Genomic DNA, 19,525 nt, shown 5'->3' on the forward strand with positions numbered 1-19,525 from the left:
CTCTAGCAGTGCTGGATCAGGTACAGGGGGCATTCACTTAAAAGTGCCAAGATTCCCTGGGAATGTCAGCTCTTAAGACAACCTCCCCCCCTCCCCCCCCCGATTGCTGCACAGAAAATTCCATGGCTGCTTGCCATGACGGGGCAATGAATTCCAGTTTGGTAAACGTTTGGATTACGGAGGCTCTTCTCTGGCAATAAAAATTCACATTAAACTGTACTGAGCCTGATCCTACAGGCCTCACGCAATCCTTTATTAAACAAAACTACAGGAAGTCAATGGGAGTTTTGTTTGAGATGGGGATCATCTTTCCCCACAAGCAGACCTTAGTGTCTGCATGGAGCCCAATTAACTTCCGTAGGACTGTGGGGATGGGGAGGTAGCCCTCTGGAGACATTTGCAGGATTGGGGCGTAAAGTAGCTGTGCAGAACTGTACACGTTTTTTGAATTTCTAATGTTCTGTTTTCCCCATATGCTTAAAAAAAATCTATTTACAATACCACACCAACAGAGCTAAATTGAGTGGGTTAAAAAATTCTGTTAGCTCTGAATCTGTGGGGAACAAATTAAAATAATTGTGAAAAAAATACATTGTTTTCAGGAGTCATGGTATGGACCTTTGGGGGGGGGACATTGGTTTTTTGATGTGTGTGTGTGTGTGTGTGTGTGTGTGTGTGTGTGTGTGTGTGTGTGTGTGTGTGTGTGAAAAGGGGCAGATGAATGCACAACTACAGACTCCACACTGACACAATTTTAATATCTCATATTATGACATCTCTTAAAAGGAGGAAAAAATGACTATTATTTAAATCCCTCCCTTATGTGCAATGTGTGTTAAGGAAAAGCAGGATAGAGGAGAGGTCAAAAATAGTTCCTTTTCCAAATCTATGTTGACTGAATTAAAATGTTTGAATTTTATTGAACAGGGGAAAAGAGATTCTTAAAAGCCTCTCCATGGCCCCCATCAATAGCATTTTTATAAAACTTTTGTTTCAAATGTATGTTATTAGCAATATATCCTGTGCTGTATATTAATAAAACAATGGAATTTTTTATTTCTTTTTCTCATAAATTACATAATTCAAACCTTAAAACACCTTTAATGAACACTGACTCAGCATGTGGCACTTAATAAAACTGGGCTAAACTCGTTTTCTGCTTGACAGGCTACCAGTGGAGAATGTGCCCTACAAGTAAATGATTAAGAGGCAGAAATCTTTTCTGGACTACTATTAAACACTTCAAAGATTTTCAAAGTCAGATAAAATGAAAAGCAAATGTGTTTCACTGCCTCTCAAATACCTCAAATGTTTTAGCAGGTGCAAGCAATGAAACCTTCTGTAGTGACAGCACTTTAGGGTCTGCAAAGTGCACCCTACTGAATTATGGGAAAGCTGGGCTTACTTCATAAAAATTCATGATTTTTAGATGAGGAAAGATGTGTGTCCTTAATACCAGCCGACATATGTAGCACAGAAGGAAAGTACTATTGTGTCTTCCTGTGTCATAATCTTGTCTTAACCCTTTCTAGAATTGTTTTACACTGAGCTACATGGCCCTTGGCCCTTGCAGACATCACCTTTATGACTATATTAAAATAAGACCTGGTCAGATAGCTTTAGCTCTTCATATTCTTCTCTGTCCTCAGTGTGCAAATAGCAGTTGAGGGATGTGAAAGGAAAGCTGGTCCAGTGCTCCAGGGAAAAACCTATAACTTAGGATACCTCCTGGATTCAAGATCTTGCTTTGCCACAGACCTCCTGTGTGACTGTGAGGAAGTCAGGTTGGTCCAGTTTTTTAAAGGTACTGAAGTTAGGCACCTGAATACCTTGAAAAAATCCAGGCTTTAGTCTCTCGGTGCCTCAGTTCTCTGTGTCTCAGGCTATGTCTACACTGCAGAGCTTTTCAGGGATCTTCCAAGGAACACGTCTGCTTTTCTGGAAAAAAATTCGGAAAAGCAGACGCATTTTTTCGGCATCCCTGTAAATTCTACGAGGAAGAAGAGATGTTCTGAAAGAGGGTTTTTTTCCTACATTTGGCCCCGTGTAGATGGGCCAAATGTTGGAAAATCCTCTTTCTGAAAAAAGCAGGAAAAGATACGCACATTGCCGCTCACAATGTGTGTATCTTTTTCCAACTTTTCCCTGCAGTGTAGACATAACCTCAGTCATTCAGGAAGAAAGACAAGATGCAGTAGTATAATTTTCATGGAGAGAGGGTTTTAGCTGGTAGGAGTGGGACATAAACACCCTCTCACGTCCCCCTGAGCCAGGTTTATTTTTGCTGTTCTTTGGTTCAGGCTCGTGACCCCCTTCTCTTCTCCTCTTGCCCTTCTCTCAAGACCCAAGGTAGTGTGGAAGAGTTGAAAAGAGCCAGTCCTCCTTTATTTCACTGCCAGGATAAGATCCTGCCCCAATCTGTAATGGGGATAACAGTTCTGCCCTCCCTCGCAGGGATATTGTCAGGGTACATGTAATAGGCACTCATCTACTATGGCAAAATGCAGAGGCCCTGTAAGCTAGGATGTGAGTCTACAGTGTACTAGCTTGCCGCTAAGTAACAGCTCATGTGGGCACTGCTGCAACGCAGTGAGTCCCACAGGCATTTTGGCATAACATTGCCCTACCTCAGAGGGACATGTGACGATAAATACATTAAAAATTGTGAGGTGCTCAGTCTTGGTGCGCAGCCATTTATGGTTTGGGCTTCACATGAACTGATGGGTCCCAGGACAAATACATGCCAGCTCCGTAACCAAAAGCTAGGACTATGAGCCTATCCTGGCCATGGTTGGGAAGGGCCTCAAGAAAAATGTAATACAGCTCCAGGGGGTGTCTTCTGTTCTCTGGAAATGCCACAGGGATGGGGAAGGTATTGCTTGCCTTCCCTCATCTCAGCATACCCCCACTCATCACAAGCTTGCCTAGCCCTGTGTAAATCACAGCCCCTCCAGAGATTCTCAGGAAAGATGCTGTGTGGATGGCTATACAACCCACTGGCACTTGAGAAGTGAATGCAAATGTCAGGGGATTTTGTTAGGAAATGTAAAAATGTTTTTACACAATATACCACCTTGCTCAGGTTCTGTGTGTTTTCATTATTACTATAAAATCAGAAATGCTGTAGGTAACAGTAGAGGTCTGCCAAGTCCAGCTGTATCCATGAAATGTAGCAAGTATCAATAAAATGCAAAATTTGTACTTATGATTTGATATTTAGGTGTCTTAGTGGCATATTGCTAGGTGAATTGTCCAGAGTAAACTCTCTACTGCAGTATTAATATAATTAAATGCAAAATACTACACTGAACCCAATGTTATGGTTAAGATTTTATATGTACAACGGTGATGATGTTCAGTGTTATACTTCCCACAGTGACTGTAACTCAGCACTTGAACAAGTCCACTATTTTCTGTCACTGAATGCAGTGGGTAGTTGTTTTTCCTTTTATAAGCTTCAGAGGGGTAGCCGAGTTAGTCTGTAACTGGTAAAACTTAAAAAAACAACAAATAGTCTAGCAGCACTTTAAAGACTAACAAAACATGTAGATGGTATCATGAGCTTTCGTGGGTGGGTTGTACCCATGAAAGCTCATGATACCATCTACGTGCTTTGTTAGTCTGTAAGGTGCTGCTGGAGGATTTGATGTTTTTTAAGTTTTTTAATAAGCATGTGTGTGTGGCGAAACTGTGTTATGTGCATGAAATTATTTCGGTTTGCAATAATAAAACCACACAGATGATCATCAATTGAAATAAATACCGGTAAATGCAATCAGAATTATAGAAGCTGAGAACATGTCTTTAACCTTGCTCCTGCTTTGTATACACCTCCCCTGCCCACAGAGAATATTTCAGATCAATTTAAAATATTGATGATTTAGATCAGTAGCTAATGTAAATCTACATAACCTCCTTAAAGTCAATGGAGTAACACCTCTTTATCCACCCAAAGATCTGATCCTCAGATAATTCTGATTTTCAGGGAAAAGAGGAGAGTTATGTTTCTTTTGTGAATTTGAAGACTGAACCTGTATTTTAAAAATTGGACATTTAAATTTTGTTTCAGTAGAGTCATATGTTACACGTTTTGTCTTTTGACTAGCTTTTTATTGTCTGGGGAATCATTTAATTCTTTTCATAATACAGTACATACAGGTACGTAGCATTTAATGTATTGCCGATATTTATTTTTTAGATGGAGGAATTAACATGCCTAGCATTTATTACAATGTTCACTCATGAACATGACATCACATGTTTAAATAACTAAGGACACATTTATTTCAGTACGTGGATATAAAGACATAACCATGTTTGTCCATCATATATCTGGACAGCCAGAGTATACTATTGTCACTTGTTTATAACGCCTTCAGTTTTGAACCAATTGTTTTTCCAACTTTTCCAAGGCAACATTTCTCACTGGAGACTGCATGCCAAATTTAAACTGTTTTCAGGTACCCAAGCGCAAGTGAAGCCTCTGAAACAATGTTTTAAGCATGCTGAAAGCTAATCATATGGACTTTTTCCAAACTTTCCAAACACAACAGATGAGTCAGCCTAAAAGCAGTAATTTTTCTGAAAAGTTATAAAGGGGTTTTACAGTGAGGTACCTCTTGAACTAGCAAAGAGTTCGCTGCTACCAAAGACTTATAGCCAAGGAATTCTATAGATCAAATTCTTGCCTGATTCACATATCATGCTCTCTTGTGGTTGTTGTCAATCAAGCCAACATATTTAAATATCAAACTTACAAGAGAAGCTTTTTACAGGTAAGGTTCAAACTCTGAGCTAAGAAGTTGGGCCGGGGCAGTAGGCTAAGGTTTTAATACTAAGAATCATAGGGTTTGTTCAGACAATCAAATATTTGAGTGTCAGAGCATTAATAGTGCTCCAATTTTTAAACTGGGGGGAGGGCTTTTTTCAATGAAATAACTGCAAATTTGGTTACCTTGTTCTTAGAATGCTATAGTAACAGATGATTGTAATTAAAAGAAAAGGGGGAAGTAGAGACATTTTAAAATAAATTTCAGTTCTTTGACTTCTAGAGAAGGCTATTGAAGAATGCTTTATAACTGGAGATTGATCTGAACCAAAACCCTACATACAAACACATCCCAGATGTAGGTAAAGTTTAGCTCCAGAACTGGAACTTGCCAGCTAGCCCTTTATCTCTTTTAATATTTAAACCAAATTCCTCAATCTGAAACCCTCAGGCTCCACCCTACATCTGGATATAAATGTTGTAATGTTGGGGCCACATTCTTTCACTCAGACCAAGGCTACATTTAGAATGACAGTGCCATTCTCACCTATAAGCACCATTGCTCTGTTGACCTAATCCCCAGTATGGATGCCACTAAGTTAAGAGAGGAATGCTTCTGCTGATCTAGCTGCAGCAGCAGGGGAAGGTGGGTTACCTACAGTGATGGAGGGATAAACCTTCCATGGCTGTAGGAAGCATCTACACAGTGCTTGCAGCAGCACAGTTGGCGCACCATATCTGAGGCATTGTAGCACCCATTGCGTAGACATGGCGTCATTCTCATGATGAGAATTATTCTGAATATTTGAATATCCTATTGATATCAATGGGACTTCTTGCAATGAAGTTGCTACTCTTTGTAAGGAAAGATGACAAAATGCTGCCTGCTGTAAGGAAGCGGTCAGTGTGTTAGTGTTTATCGACCCCAGGAATGTCCTAAAATGCTCTGTTCTTAGGACACCTTGTGTCAGCTTTGTTTTGAGGTCTTTAAAGTTGCAGAGTCTTCATATACCACTCTGAGATCAAGTTAGAAGTAACACTAAAGCATCGGTGGAGGGTGAAGCATTACACTGATTTGCCTCCCCCTTTAGTCATGCACTTCAGTACAACTCCTGCTTGCAGGTGCCATGAATTTAATTATGTCAGCTATTCAAATATGCAATTAAAAACAGCAGTTCCCATCAAGAAAGCAAATCAGAATGAAATCACATAACTGATAGTATGTCCTCAAAGGCATCCTTACATATAATTACACAGGAGACCAAGTTACCTTGTCGAACCATATGGGATCACATAGAGCCCCATCACCTCAGCACTTGCTCCATCCAGACCTTCCACACTTGTGTATCATGGTGGGGAGCAATCTGAGATGGGTGGGAGCGGGAGAGAGAAAGGAAGGGAATCCTCACATATTTTGCAAATAGTATTGGTTTTTAGACTTTAATTTTCCTTAATCCTCTGGGATCATTTCAGGTCCACTACAGCAGTGTTTCCCAATTGGTGCTCCGTGGAACCACGGGGTTCCACAAGAACGTGGCACTCCCCTGCTGCCTCTTAAAGAGACAGAGTTTTTTTGCTTTTTGTTTTGTTTTGTTTTTGCTTGCTTGACAAATTTTACCCTGGAAACTCTAGGGGTTCCTTGAAATTCTTCTAAATTGAAAAGGGTTCCGTGGCCAAAAAAAATCGGGAAACACTGCACCACAAAGTTAATGAGCCATGCTACAAAATGAATGAATAAAGATTGAAGCTCTATGAAGACCCCCAAAACAGCATTTTGTTTTAAATTCACCTAACTGTAATCATTCATTGGTGATCAATGTTGCTTCTCTTACTAGGCATATAGACACCACAGAGCATTTAACTGTTAGAGAATATGAAATCAATATTTCACATGAGGTTTTATTTTATACATGAAGAAAACCTTAGCTGACCAATTGGATGGCTAAAATGATTAAAAATAGATAATGCATTTTAGAGACCTGGCTTCACAGTTGCATGGTCTCTTTTGAAATGATTTTTCAAAATATACATTGCTGACACATTTCTGTGGTTTACAATTTAATCTTTAATATGTAACAAACTTCTGTTCCTAGGAAAATTAGAATTCAAGCAACCTCATGCAGTTTCAAAATAGTTTCCTTTGCTGTATCTTCTTCCTTCCGCTTGTCCCCCACAGGATTATGGGCCATCATTTATAGAGGACTCTGCGTGTGTGTGTGTGTGTGTGTGTGTGTGTGTGTGTGTGTGTGTGCGTGCATGTGTTTGTGAGAGTGTTGTGTGTGTGTGAGAGGGAGAGAGAGTGAGAGCGCGCTACTGATTTATGTTTGCTAGCACAGTTAAACATAATCATTCAGAGAATGGGAGTAACTTTCCCATTATGAGAATAATTATTAATTTTTACAGCACCCAGAGATGTAATGAGCAGTCTACAGAAGAAATACAAGATACTGTGCTGAGGACTTCACAGTCTAAAGTCTGGATTCTGCAAATGCTTATGCACGTGTATAGCCTTATGTGCTGAGTAGTTCCACTGAGTCGCTTTCAAAAAATCATCTGTACTATCAGACATCACTAGGGAGAGTGAAGCCTGCACTCTTGTTGTTCAAGAAAGTATAAGGCATCAATTTTTTGTCTTCTTTTTCAAACTCTTCCTTCGACAGTTCTGCAGGGTAACTTGATGCTCCGCTATGCAGAGAGATGCATGTTCAAAGAATTGTGTAGGACTGTAGGCACGTTTCCCTTCCCCCTCCTTTCCTCCATTCCCTTGGACCTTTGACTTTATGGAGACATAAATCCCTGTGCTGCTCTTTGAAAATATAGGAGGAATATAGCATGTGGAAGGCCTGATTTTATAAGGTACTTACCACCTAACAGGATTGGGCCCTCAAAGATGTCTTTTTCTACTTCCAAAAAGTCTACTAAAAATATTTTGCCTGAAACTGCATCCGCACTGAAATGTCTGAACATTGCAAACAATAGATGGATTGGTGTAGAACTATGCTAGATAACTGCTTGTACATCTTTCCTCCGTTGGGGAAATTTACCATGACATGTTCAAAGCCAAGTGGCATTGTTTGTGCTGTCATAGGTCTGTTGAAAAAATGACAAGGGGAGGACAGAGATGCTTAGGGATTTTAAAAAGTAGAGCGGACTCCATAAATAGAAATAAGAGGAGTCGAATGCACAAACCCAATTTGAAATCCTTAAATCATAAGAAAAGAAAGAATTAAACTTACCACAAAGGGAGAAATAAAATTTGTGTATGTCTAGCCCTTGTGAACTTCAATTACTATTTTAGAGATGGTCCGAGTGTTTGAAAAGCAAGTCTGAATTCACAAATCTTTGTTTCCATTGCTTTCTTTTTCTTCCTTCCAAAGTTGATTTAATTTTTTTAATTGTTATTCTAGCTGGTGCCTCTGCTGTTCTGTGTATTAGAAACAGAAGAGATGTTCCTTAAACCATGCCTGTCTCAGGTAGATGAATTATATTATATACAATAGCTATCTCCTAGTAGAACTTTTCTATCTGTACCATATATCCAAAACTCTCTAGCTCTGATACAGCCACACTTGTGCTGAGTAGTACCTCTTTCTGTGAGTCATCCAAATTGGTTGAATGAGTCTATAGATGGAAGTACGTTCTGTTCAACAAAATCTTGTCCTTCTTCATTTTTTCTCTTGCTGCCAATTTTTGCTCCTTCGCTTATTTATATTATGACCCTCTCTCAGGCTGTCTATACAACAGAGGGTTTTTTTCAGAAAAACAACTGTTTTTCTGAAAAAAACTTCACTTAAGTCCACACTGCAATCATGTTCTTCTGAAAAAAAAACCCAAAAGAATAGAGGGATTTCTCCGATATTGGTAACCTTTTTTCTATGAGGAAGGAGCCTTTTTCCAAAGAGCTCTTTCAGAAAAAGACATGGAAGGATGGGGAAAAGGAAGTTTTTTCAAAAGAAGAGGAAAGGAAAAAGCACAGGTGCCCTGATGGCCACCCCATCCTTAGTAATTACAGCTTAAATGCGAGGTAGCATCCATTCAGTGTGGATGCTATCTTTCGAAAAAGCAGATCGCTTTTTCAATGTGCTTTGGCAGTGTGGAGGCTCTCTTGCAGAAGAAGTTTTTTCAGAAGATCTCTTCCGGAAAAGCTTCTTCCAAAAGAAGCCTGCAGTCTAGACATCACCTCAGATGGGGGGGTATGCAGAAGACTACATTATTTGGAAAAGGGAATGCAGCTTCAAATATTTGAAAACCTCACTTTTCATTGTGATTTTTTTTTCTTACAGATTCTTTTTTTTTTTCACACAGAAACAAACTCAATATTATTCAAGTCAAATTTTGAAAACAAGCATCCTAGTGAATTTAAAATGAGGTGATTCCAGAATTTTCTGTATCATTGCATCTGCACTCTGGCACTCAATATGCTGTTAGTTATCTCTGTTTGCGAGCAGCATAGGTTAGGGCAGCATCAACTGTTGACGGACATAACTCAAAAGGTTTTGTTTAGGTGAGCACCCTGAAGATTATATGTTTGTCTGAATCTTGTCCAAATTATTCACGTCATTTGACTTTACAAAATTGTTCTGGAAGTCTCATGAGATTCTGCCGTGGGAGATTTTGTTTTTCAGTGAGAAATATCATGAGAAAAGCCATTTTTATGGTATTTTGCCAATTCTGTTTCTGATCTCAGCCTGGGAATTTCAGAAACATGCAAAAATGAAAATAATGAGGGGAAAGTTACCCAGATTTTTAAAATGTCAACATATGTTCACTTTGAGTGACTTTTTATTCATCTGAACTGGTTTCCCTACTCCTTATAACAAGTACATGGAGAGGTTCAGGTTAAACAAAACTCCATCCAACAAGATGTCTTGTGAAAATCCTGTGATTAGAAAACTGTTGTCCATTTACTTACTTACTGTATTGCATGGAGATGGAGCCAAATTCATGAGGTTCAGATTTGACTCAGACCATCACCAGAACTCCTGGTGGCTGACTGAGTTCAGGCTCATCTCTAATATGCACATTTCATTGCTAACATTTGTATTCATTTTTTTAAATCTGAGGATCAATGTATTTCTTTGTCTTTTAGGCTTTGGCCTCTAACTTGCTTCTATTGGGTCAGGAAAGAATGCCAGACTGTTGAAAGTTATTTGTAACAAATTGGAGTGTCCTTCTTTGAACCTGCAATAACAGCAGTTGTGCATAACTGAGGTAGCTGCTATTCCTCCTCATAAATACTTCTCCCATGTGTCTGGAAAAAAGGGAGCTATTTTCATTGCTGTGATGCTGTGCAATATACACATAGCTGGGAAAGCTTTAATGGATGCACAGTTTGATATTAATAGGTAGCAGATTTAAAACAAAAAAAGGAAGTATTTTTTCATGCAGTGCACAGTCAACCTGTGGAACTCCTTGCCAGAAGATGTTGTGAAGACCAGGACTTTAACAGGGTTCAAAAAAACCCTACATAAATTCATGGAGGATAGGTCCATCAATGACTATTAGCCAGAATGGGTAGGTATGGTGTCCCTACCCTCTGTTTGTCAGAAGCTGGGAATGAGTGACTGAGGATGGATCACTTGATGATTCTCTGTTCTGTTCACTCCCTCTGGGGCACCTGGCACTGGCCATTGTCAGAAGACAGGATACTGAGCTACATGGAGCTTTGGTCTGACTCAGTATGGCCACTTTTATGTTCTTATATTTTTACGATATAACAAATAATTTTATTGTAATTGCATGTATCATTCAAAATAGGCTCTTCCTCATTATCATTATGTCTTTATTATTTTCTACAATGCCATAAGTAAACATTGACACTGGTATGTTGTCCTGCATTGATGATTTAAATTGATATATGTATATACTTTCTTGTTTTTAAAGTAACTGTACATTGGGAATAAGATTTCATTTCACTGCCATTGCAGGCACCTGAGGCAAATTCTTCTGCATGCTGCAGTGTGCCTCCTGATATATTATGTAATATAATGTGACTCATGGCACTGCTCATGAAATTGGCTTGCAGCACTGTGCCTTTCCTGAAGCCTAGCCAATGTTTTTGGTATGCCCATGACTCCACAGAAATAATCCCAGGTGAGGGTGTGTAGAGCAGAAAGCAATTTAGCTGGAATGATTTCTCTGCTCCTCAAGAGACTTTCTGGTGCTCTGGCCACCAGAAGCAATTTTGGGATTTCAGATGTTGTTTCCAAAACTCTTGGTTGGGGATTTGCAGTCAAAATGTTACCCATGTGATTTAGTTAACTGCATTAATACTACATCACAATAAAGTGTGTCCTAAACAATGGCCCAAATTCATCCTTAGTCAAACATAATGACATAAGAACATACTGGGTCAGACCAAAGGTCCATCCAGCCCAGTATCCTGTCTGCCAACAGTGGCCAATGCCAGGTGTCCCAGAGGGAGTGAATCGAACAGATAATGATCAAGCAATCTCTCTCCTGCCATCCATCTTCACCATCTGACAAATAGAGGCTAGGGACACCATTCCTTACCCATACTGGCTAATAGCCATTTATGGGTTTCACCACCATGAATTTATCTAGTTCTCTTTTAAGCCCTGTTATAGTCCTAGCCTTCACAACCTCCTCAGGCAAGGAGTTCCACAGATTGACTATGCGCTGTGTGAAGAAGAACTTCCTTTTATTTGTTTAAAACCTGCTGCCCATTCGTTTCATTTAGTGACCCTTAGTTCTTATATTATGGGAACAAGTAAATAACTTTTCCTTATTCACTGTCTCCACACCGCTCATGATTTTATAGACCTCTATCATATCCCCCCTTAGTCTCCTCTTTTCCAAGCTGAAAAGTCCCAGTCTCTTTAATATCTCCTCATAGGGGACATGTTCCAAACCCCTAATCATTTCTTCCGGGATCAGTTTGGCCCAATATCAATACAGTTCATTGTGCTTTCCCAGCTGTTTTTACACAGATTTTCCTTGCTATCTTCAATAAGAATAATGTAAAAAGAGTTGAATTTGTTGTTGAATTCTTATATCATGTAATTCTGAATGGGAAGGGTAACACAGAAAGCAGCAAATGGCAATAAAAGCAAGGACCTTCTTCCTAACATGTTAATAGTTTTTGTGCTATCCTTTTAGAATAATATTTTTCTGGCACCTGTAACCAATATGTAAGATAGATATGTTTGTACGCGTGTTATTCATGACTGTGACTTCTATAATAAAATGAGTGAATTTTAGGAGGGTTATCAAAAAGTGACAGATTTGGCCACAACTCCATGGCAGAGAAGCCAGTTTTACTCCAGAGGATGCACTCCAGATTTTTGTGTCTGAAATACAGAGATGATGCCAACCAACCAGCCAGAGTTTATCATGACTTATCTCCCAGATCTTTAAAACTTTGCCCTATTGTGTTATGCATATATCTGATTGTTGCATTAATGACTCCAAATTCACCATTTGGTCCTGAACATACTGTTGTCTGGAATATTGCCAAGACTAAAGCAAATGTTGAAACCTTATTCCCTTTGGGCTCATTGAACTCTGTGGACCCACTCATGGAGAAAGGTACGACTCCATGTGAGTAATGGTATAAGAGCCTCGTCCTTGATGTTCTTCAACAAGCCTTTGCAGCTGAGCTTCACATACTGCACATCATTTCAACAGATGAACTGATTGGGTAGAAAATTGCAGGCAAAGAAAAGGGTGGAAATGATTCTTCTTAATCTTTCCCTTCTGCTTTCTTTCTCACACACATGTTTTTTGTTGAGCAAGCAAATCATACAGGACCAGATACTGTGTGACCCTTATATGGCTGCATAGTGATGAGGGAGGGTGCATGGAGCTTTCCCGTTCTTTTTGAAAGACCTATAAAGGCTAGATAGAACTACAGTTCTTGCACTCAGGAAAAAAATAATCCATTCTACCGTTCCCCAGTGGTGCATAAAAGAAAAGCTGCCTGGAAAGCTGTGTAAAGGAGGCAAAGCCATACTCCAAACCCCTGTCAGCTGGTGCTGGATAATGAGGAGGCAGGAGAAAATAAGCTATATACCATAAAGAACTCTTAGCAAACAAGCTTTCCCTGCAAGACAGGGAGTTAATGAAGACATTCTTTCTGGGGAAGTGCCCTTAAGCCCAACTCTTCATTAGTCTGGGCTATTCTTAGCCAGCATTATTCAGATCACACTAAAGTAAGTTATAGTTAGAATAATCTTCACCAAACATAACCATAACTGAGTCTTAATTAATATGACTTTTCAAATGGTTGAATCTTGGTTTGAAATCGGTCTATTTAGTGATATCTTAGGCAAATAAATAATTGTATCTTGATACTATACTGATGGGCATAATATAAAAACCATGCATGAATAGGGAGATATTCTTTTATTTTATTAAACACTTTTATTAAACACTTCCATTTCTGTATACCTTCAATGTTTTTTTAATCAACTATGTTGGCTACTAGCTACATTTCCACTAGAAACTTTGGCCCATCTTACCAACATCTTCATTAATGTTAACCCAGATGTGAGCTAAAATAATATAAGTAAATGGAAAATGACTATTGATTCCATTTGATTAGGATATGGAACATCTGATAAGCATGTCATGAGGCTCACAGAAAAGACATGATTCTGCAACTTTTGGTAACATTGTGTAGTAATTTCTGACATGGTAATGATATATGGAATCTCAGATCATCTTAAATAGCTAATGTTTATTTCAGAATATGCATACAACTACTGATGTAAACAGCTTCCACAGAGCTTGAGCTCCAGCTTTGTCTCCTTTGTTTAGCAAGGGCCACGCTATTGTAAACTCTATGCATAGAGACATCTGGTGGCTGTATAATATACTGCAAATAAACCTACAGTTACACATAAGTATTCCCATTGTAGTCAATGATTTGAAGTGAGTGATATTCAACAAGGGCTGTGAATCAAGCCTGAAATCTCTACCTTTTCATTTTCCATGGGATGGACCAATAAAAGAGTTCTGCAGCCTGTTAGATTTTAGTCTGAGTAAGCTAGATGCAGAAGCCAGAGACCAGCAACCTGCCATGGTGTAGAAAGCTACAGATTGCCTCTGATGAATAGAGCTCATAGTACATTTTTTTCTGAGTGCGAATTGAAACATTATTGTAGCAACTACTAGTTTCCAGGAAAAAATGTAATTACTTCTAGATGCTGCTCGCTGTTTTCAAGAGCTCTTTAACCTTTAACTTTTTCAGTACAAAGGAAGCCTTGCTGTGCAGTGAATCTAACAAGACCATCATTTATAGTTGGCAGAGTTCATTAGTCAGTCGTAACAGTTTAATTATTAGCATTTTAATGCATGAGTGTTTAACTAGACAGAACAACAGGCTTTTAGGTCTGGCATGAGACTTCTTAAAAGAAAATGAATTAATCAGCACTTTTGTTTATATTGTAGCTTGTTACTAAAATAAGACAATTAAAATTCAAGAAATTTTCAGTCATATTTTGTCACCCAGTAAATTAACAGTATATTTGATAGCCTTGTTTAGTACATTTCAGTTTTAATGAAATAATTCTCTTTGGAGGACATAAGAACTCTTTTGTCTTAAAAGCTGTTAGTTGAAAACTGGGTGAGACCATTTCCATAAGCCAAAGTCCTGCCTCAGAATGTTCTTTATGAATTGATTTCAACATGACTTTCTTCTACAGGAAAGTTGCTAATTCAGCTTGTCAGCCAGGAGCTTGGTAGTGTTACCTGGGTGGTGGCAGGCTAGAAGAAAATAAATATTTTAGAAAAACCAACAAAATTGGAGTTTTGACAAAAGACTGAACATTTTTACTGAAAATTTAATTTTGTTTTGTGACAATTTCCATTTAGTTGAAAAGTCAGTTTCTGTTGAAAGAAAAGTTTTGAATTTTTACTCAAGTTTACAGTAATTTCCTATTTGCTAGGGTTTGTCTACACAGCAAAGTTATTTCAAAATAACAGCTGTTATTTTGAAATAACTTTACTAGCGTCTACACAGCTGTACTGCAATTTCAAAATTAATTTGAAATAGCGGAGCACTTATTTTGAATTTAGTAAACCTCATTCCACGAGGAATAATACCAAATTCAAAACAGCTATTTTGAAATAAGTGCTGTGTAGACACTTATTTTGAAATAGAGGGTCTCCAGCCTTCCCAGGGTGCCCTGGTGGCCACTCCAGCCTCAACCAAGAACACTCCTCTCCCTCCCCGCCTCCCTGTAGCTCTTAAAGGGGTAAACTCTGGCCACAGTGCCTGTGCCAGCTGCAAGCCTGCCAGCCCAGAGCCTGACCCAGTGGCCCTAAAACATGAGCCAGTAAGCTACTGGCAGCCAGCCCTCCACCACTCCCCAGGAGCAGCCTGCCAGCTCCCAGGATCCTGCCAGGGTCTGGAGAAGGCGGGCACCTTCCTGGTCCAGGGCGGAGATCAGGGTGGACTTTATTCAGCTTGGGAGAGGGATGCCCCCAATGGCCATGATCTCTGCACTAGATGGAGGAACGCGGCCGTCTATGGCAGGATAGCTGCCAGCCTGGCCACCAAAGGCCACATGCGATCCCAGGAGCAGGTTCACATGAAAATCAAGTTGGTCCAGCGAGACCCTCACCCCTGAACCCTTAGCTTCCCCTCCACCTTCTTCCCCTTGCTTCCCCCTTCCAGCTCCCTCCTCCCAGGTTTCCTCCTCCCCTCTTCCACCCTCCCTCCTCCCCTCTCCCACCTTCTTTCCCCAGTCTCACCTCAGTTTCATTCCCCCTGCACCTCAGTTTTGTTCAATAAAGAGGCTTTGTTGTAATGAACACGTATCTTTTATTGTACAGCAGGAAGGGGGGTGAGGAAGGGGTAAGTGAAAGAACGTGAGGGAGGAATGAGGCACAAGCCCCAGTGGGGCAGACCAGGGGGACTGTTACTGCCTGCAAAACGTGCTGCCAGACTTGCAGCAACATGTCCAGGAGAAGAACCAGAGTGTCCAGGGGCAGCTCCGGCTCCATATTGCAGAGTGCTGTGGTGTCCTGAGTGAGGGCAACCAGAGCACACAGAGAAAAAATGTTTTTCTGTCCCTCAGACAGGTAGGCAAGCAAGCAGGGAAACCTTAGAACCGGCTGTCTGGCGGGGTCCCTTCAAGCACAGGTCTCAGATAGCCTCAGGCAGTAGCCACACAAGGTAACTCCTGACCTGATGCCCTGACAGAACCGGTTCCGACCAGCCTTAAATGTGATTCAGTGTCCTATCAGTGTGGGCATGCTATTTTGTGTCTAGACGCATTATTTCGAAATAAGCTATTTCAAAATAATTATTTCAAAATAAGATATTTCAAAATAACGCTGTAGTATAGACATAACCCTAATTATTATCTGTAGGACATTATTGTTTAAATCCCTATTAAAATCAATAGAACTTATCTATAAAGTGCTGGAAATAATGTATGGATTGGAACCAGAGATCTGAAGCAGAAATCACTGGGAAACAGAGAGAGAGAGAGAAAGAGAGGGCTGCTTTTAAGCAAGAGCCTTAAAAAATAGGCTTCAGGGGGTAGCCGAGTTAGTCTGTTACAGAAAAAAAACAGCAAGCAAATGGTCTGGTAGCACTTTATAGACTAACAAAACATGTAGATGGTTTCGTGGGCACAGCCCACTTCTTCAGATGACTGGAGTGGCTGTGCCCATGAAAGCTCATGATACCATCTACATGTTTTGTTAGTCTATAAAGTGCTACCATTTGCTTGCTGTCTTTTTTTTCCTTAAAACATATGGATACTTATCTGGCCCAACAATACCAACCCTTTTCTGTCTCTCTGTTTTCTACCAATGACCCATGGGAATTTATGTGAACACACATGATTTTCATTGCATTTGCATAAGGGGTTAAAGGCACTGTGAGCGCGTTCACTGAGACATGGAAATAGGGTTATATTATTCCATGATAATAATACTATTAAACATGTGGCTTGAAGAAAAAGACTCCAGGCCCAACTGAATGAATAGCTACCTCAAAAAGGTTATTAGGAGTAAGCAGAGATGCTATAGGGAACAGAAAAAGGGATTGATTAGCAAAGAAAGATACTTTGTGGAGGTTGGAAAATGTAGGTATAGTGTGAGAATTACTAAAAGTCAATTAGTTCTTTCCAAGGAAACTAAAATACATAATAAACGTTATCTATTTAAAAAGAAAAATTGGAAGAATGAGGTTGGGCTGCTATGCAACATGGATGGGAAAGATAATCTAGGTATAGCCCCAAAACTAAATTACTACTTTGCTTCAGTTTTCAGTGAGGATGATAATATGGAACATAGGCATGAAGGCAATAAAGCTGTTAGGAAGGAGTGTCTAGAAATGTAGATTACTGCATGTGAGGTGAAAGGAAAATGGAAAGAATTTAATGTGCTCAGATCAGGGTGACCGGATATTTTCCATCGCAGAATACTGAAACAACTGGCACATGAAATTGCAAATATGGTAGCAAGGATTTTAAATTATTTATTATTAGTTAGAGAACTGCTAACATTTTGCCTCTATTTAAGGAAGAGGGAAAAAAGCGATCCTCCCAGTTACAGGCCTGTAGTTTGACTTCTAGTGAAGATTCTCTAATAAACTGATAGTATCTGGTGCAATCAAAACTTTTCTCCAGTGTCTTTGAGATGATGAAATGGGTTGAAACCAGACTGGGACTCACCTGAAAACAGCTCACTTTGCATAATTTACTGCAGACAAAAGTATTACATCATTTTTATAATTTAACAGTGTTAACATGCACACTTCATCTTCTGAGCAAGCTTTGATTTACATTGTATGGAGAAAATCAGAATACCTTTACTATGCTGTCCTATAATGACACCTGATAGCTTTGCTAGTATGTAACATTGGTCAGCATTTTTAATAATGACCATCAATTTTAGAAGAATGCTTACAATCAGACAAAAATATTTGTCTGGACAAAGCCTTTTCTCATTACATTTCCAAAGGAAATGCCTCTTTAGACATAGGCTGTGTCTACACTGGCATCCCTTCCGGAAAAGGGATGCTAATGTAGCACTTTGGAATAAGCAAATCCGTGGGGGATTTAAATATCCCCCGCAGTATTTGCATTAACATGGCTGCCGCTTTTTTCCGGCTTGGAGATAAGCCGGAGAAAAGCGCCAGTCTAGACGTGATTCTCTGGAAAATAAGCCCTTTCAAGTAGGAATAAGAGATCCTCCGGAAAAGGCTTTATTTTCCAGAGAATCACGTCTAGACTGGCGCTTTTCTCCGGCTTATATCCAAACCGGAAAAAAGCGGCAGCCATGTTAATGCAAATACCGCGGGGGATATTTAAATCCCCCGCGGATTTGCCTATTCCAAAGTGCTACATTAGCATCCCTTTTCCGGAAGGGATGCCAGTGTAGACACAGCCATAGTGTTTTTATTATCTAGGAATGATATTTCAAAGTTGGAAATGACCACTCCCTGGTACTGAGATGTAGTTTCTAGAAGTCTCTCCCGAATGTGAAGCTTTAAGGAATTAAACTTTATTTGGAAAATGGCTTATCCTGTAATCAAGAGAGTATTTTAACACTTCTTGGCTACGTCTATACTGGCATGATTTTCCGAAAATGCTTTTAACTGAAAAGTTTTCCATTAAAAGCATTTTTGGAAAAATTGTGTCTAGATTGGCAGGACGCTTTTCTGCAAAAGCACTTTTTGCGGAAAAGCATCCATGGCCAATCTAGACGTAGTTTTCCTCAAAAAAGCCCCGATCACCATTTTCACAATCGGGGCTTTTTTGCAGAAGACAGCTCTGTGCTGTTTATACTGGCCCTCTTGCACAAATGATTTGCGCAAGAGGGCTTTTGCCCGAATGGGAGCAGCATAGTATTTACACAAGAACGCTGACGATCTTACATGAGATCGTCAGTGTTCTTGCGAAAATTCAAACGGACAGTGTAGACAGCTGGCAAGTTTTTCTGCAAAATCAGATGATTTTGCGGAAAAACTTGCCAGTCTAGACACAGCCCTTGACTTTTAGGAAGCGTGGGTGTTATGAAGAAAAGAGAAAGAGACACACAAATAAATCTCACACACAAAATATCAGACAGGGAAAAAGTATTGAGACAATATCATATTGTTACCATGTGGATGAGGAGGGGAAGAGACAGAGAAGGTATCTGAGCTTTGACTATATATAACAAAATGGATTCGGTGTTTAAATAGGAGTGTGATCCTCAATTATTGGCCTATTTGCTGACAAAGGAATATGACCAAAATTATCAGGTACAAATTTTACATAAAATTATAGTGACTGTGTTTGTGTTTGACTTTATCTTTATTGCATCATTGATTACATTTTGTCAGTACATTAGTACTATGCATATCATTTGCTTTTTATAGAAGAGTGTATTGATTAGGGTGCCAGTATCATTCTGGCAAAATTATACATAATATTATATATAATCATAATATATTCATATTATTTATAGGTGATGAACCACTAATTTAATTTAAACATTATGGGGCAGGATTCTGCATAATCCTGCACTCAGTGAAGTAATTTACATCAGCACAAAGTGGGGTTAGTGATAGAATCATAGGACTGGAGAGGACCTCGAAAAGTCATCTGGTCTAGTCACCTGCACTCATGGCAGGACTAAGTGATATCCAGACCATAACTGACAGTACTCCTTCTTTGGCAGTCATTGCCCATTTTGTGTGTATGCAACTGATTGTGCTTTCCCAAGTGGAGTTCTTTGCGTTTGTCTTTATTGAATTTCATCCTATTTACTTGAGACCATTTCTCCAGTTTGTCC

At 39.5% G+C, this 19,525-nt stretch overlaps 1 protein-coding gene and 1 long non-coding RNA gene across 2 annotated transcripts in view; one reads left to right on the forward strand and one right to left on the reverse strand.

Annotated features, from left to right (window-relative positions):
- Positions 1 to 19,525, forward strand: part of FAM204A (family with sequence similarity 204 member A) — a 476,472-nt gene that overhangs the window by 404,987 nt on the left and 51,960 nt on the right. The window lies entirely within an intron of this gene.
- The window catches only part of LOC112545835 (uncharacterized), a 163,586-nt gene continuing 157,186 nt past the window's right edge, over positions 13,126 to 19,525 (reverse strand). Inside the window, exon 4 of the long non-coding RNA XR_012905691.2 lies at positions 13,126 to 14,494. This is a non-coding gene — a long non-coding RNA (uncharacterized LOC112545835). The remainder of the gene's footprint in view (positions 14,495 to 19,525) is intronic.

Source organism: Pelodiscus sinensis, chromosome 8, assembly GCF_052426305.1.
Source record: "Pelodiscus sinensis isolate ZL-2025 chromosome 8, ASM5242630v1, whole genome shotgun sequence".
Classification (NCBI taxonomy): domain Eukaryota; kingdom Metazoa; phylum Chordata; order Testudines; family Trionychidae; genus Pelodiscus; species Pelodiscus sinensis.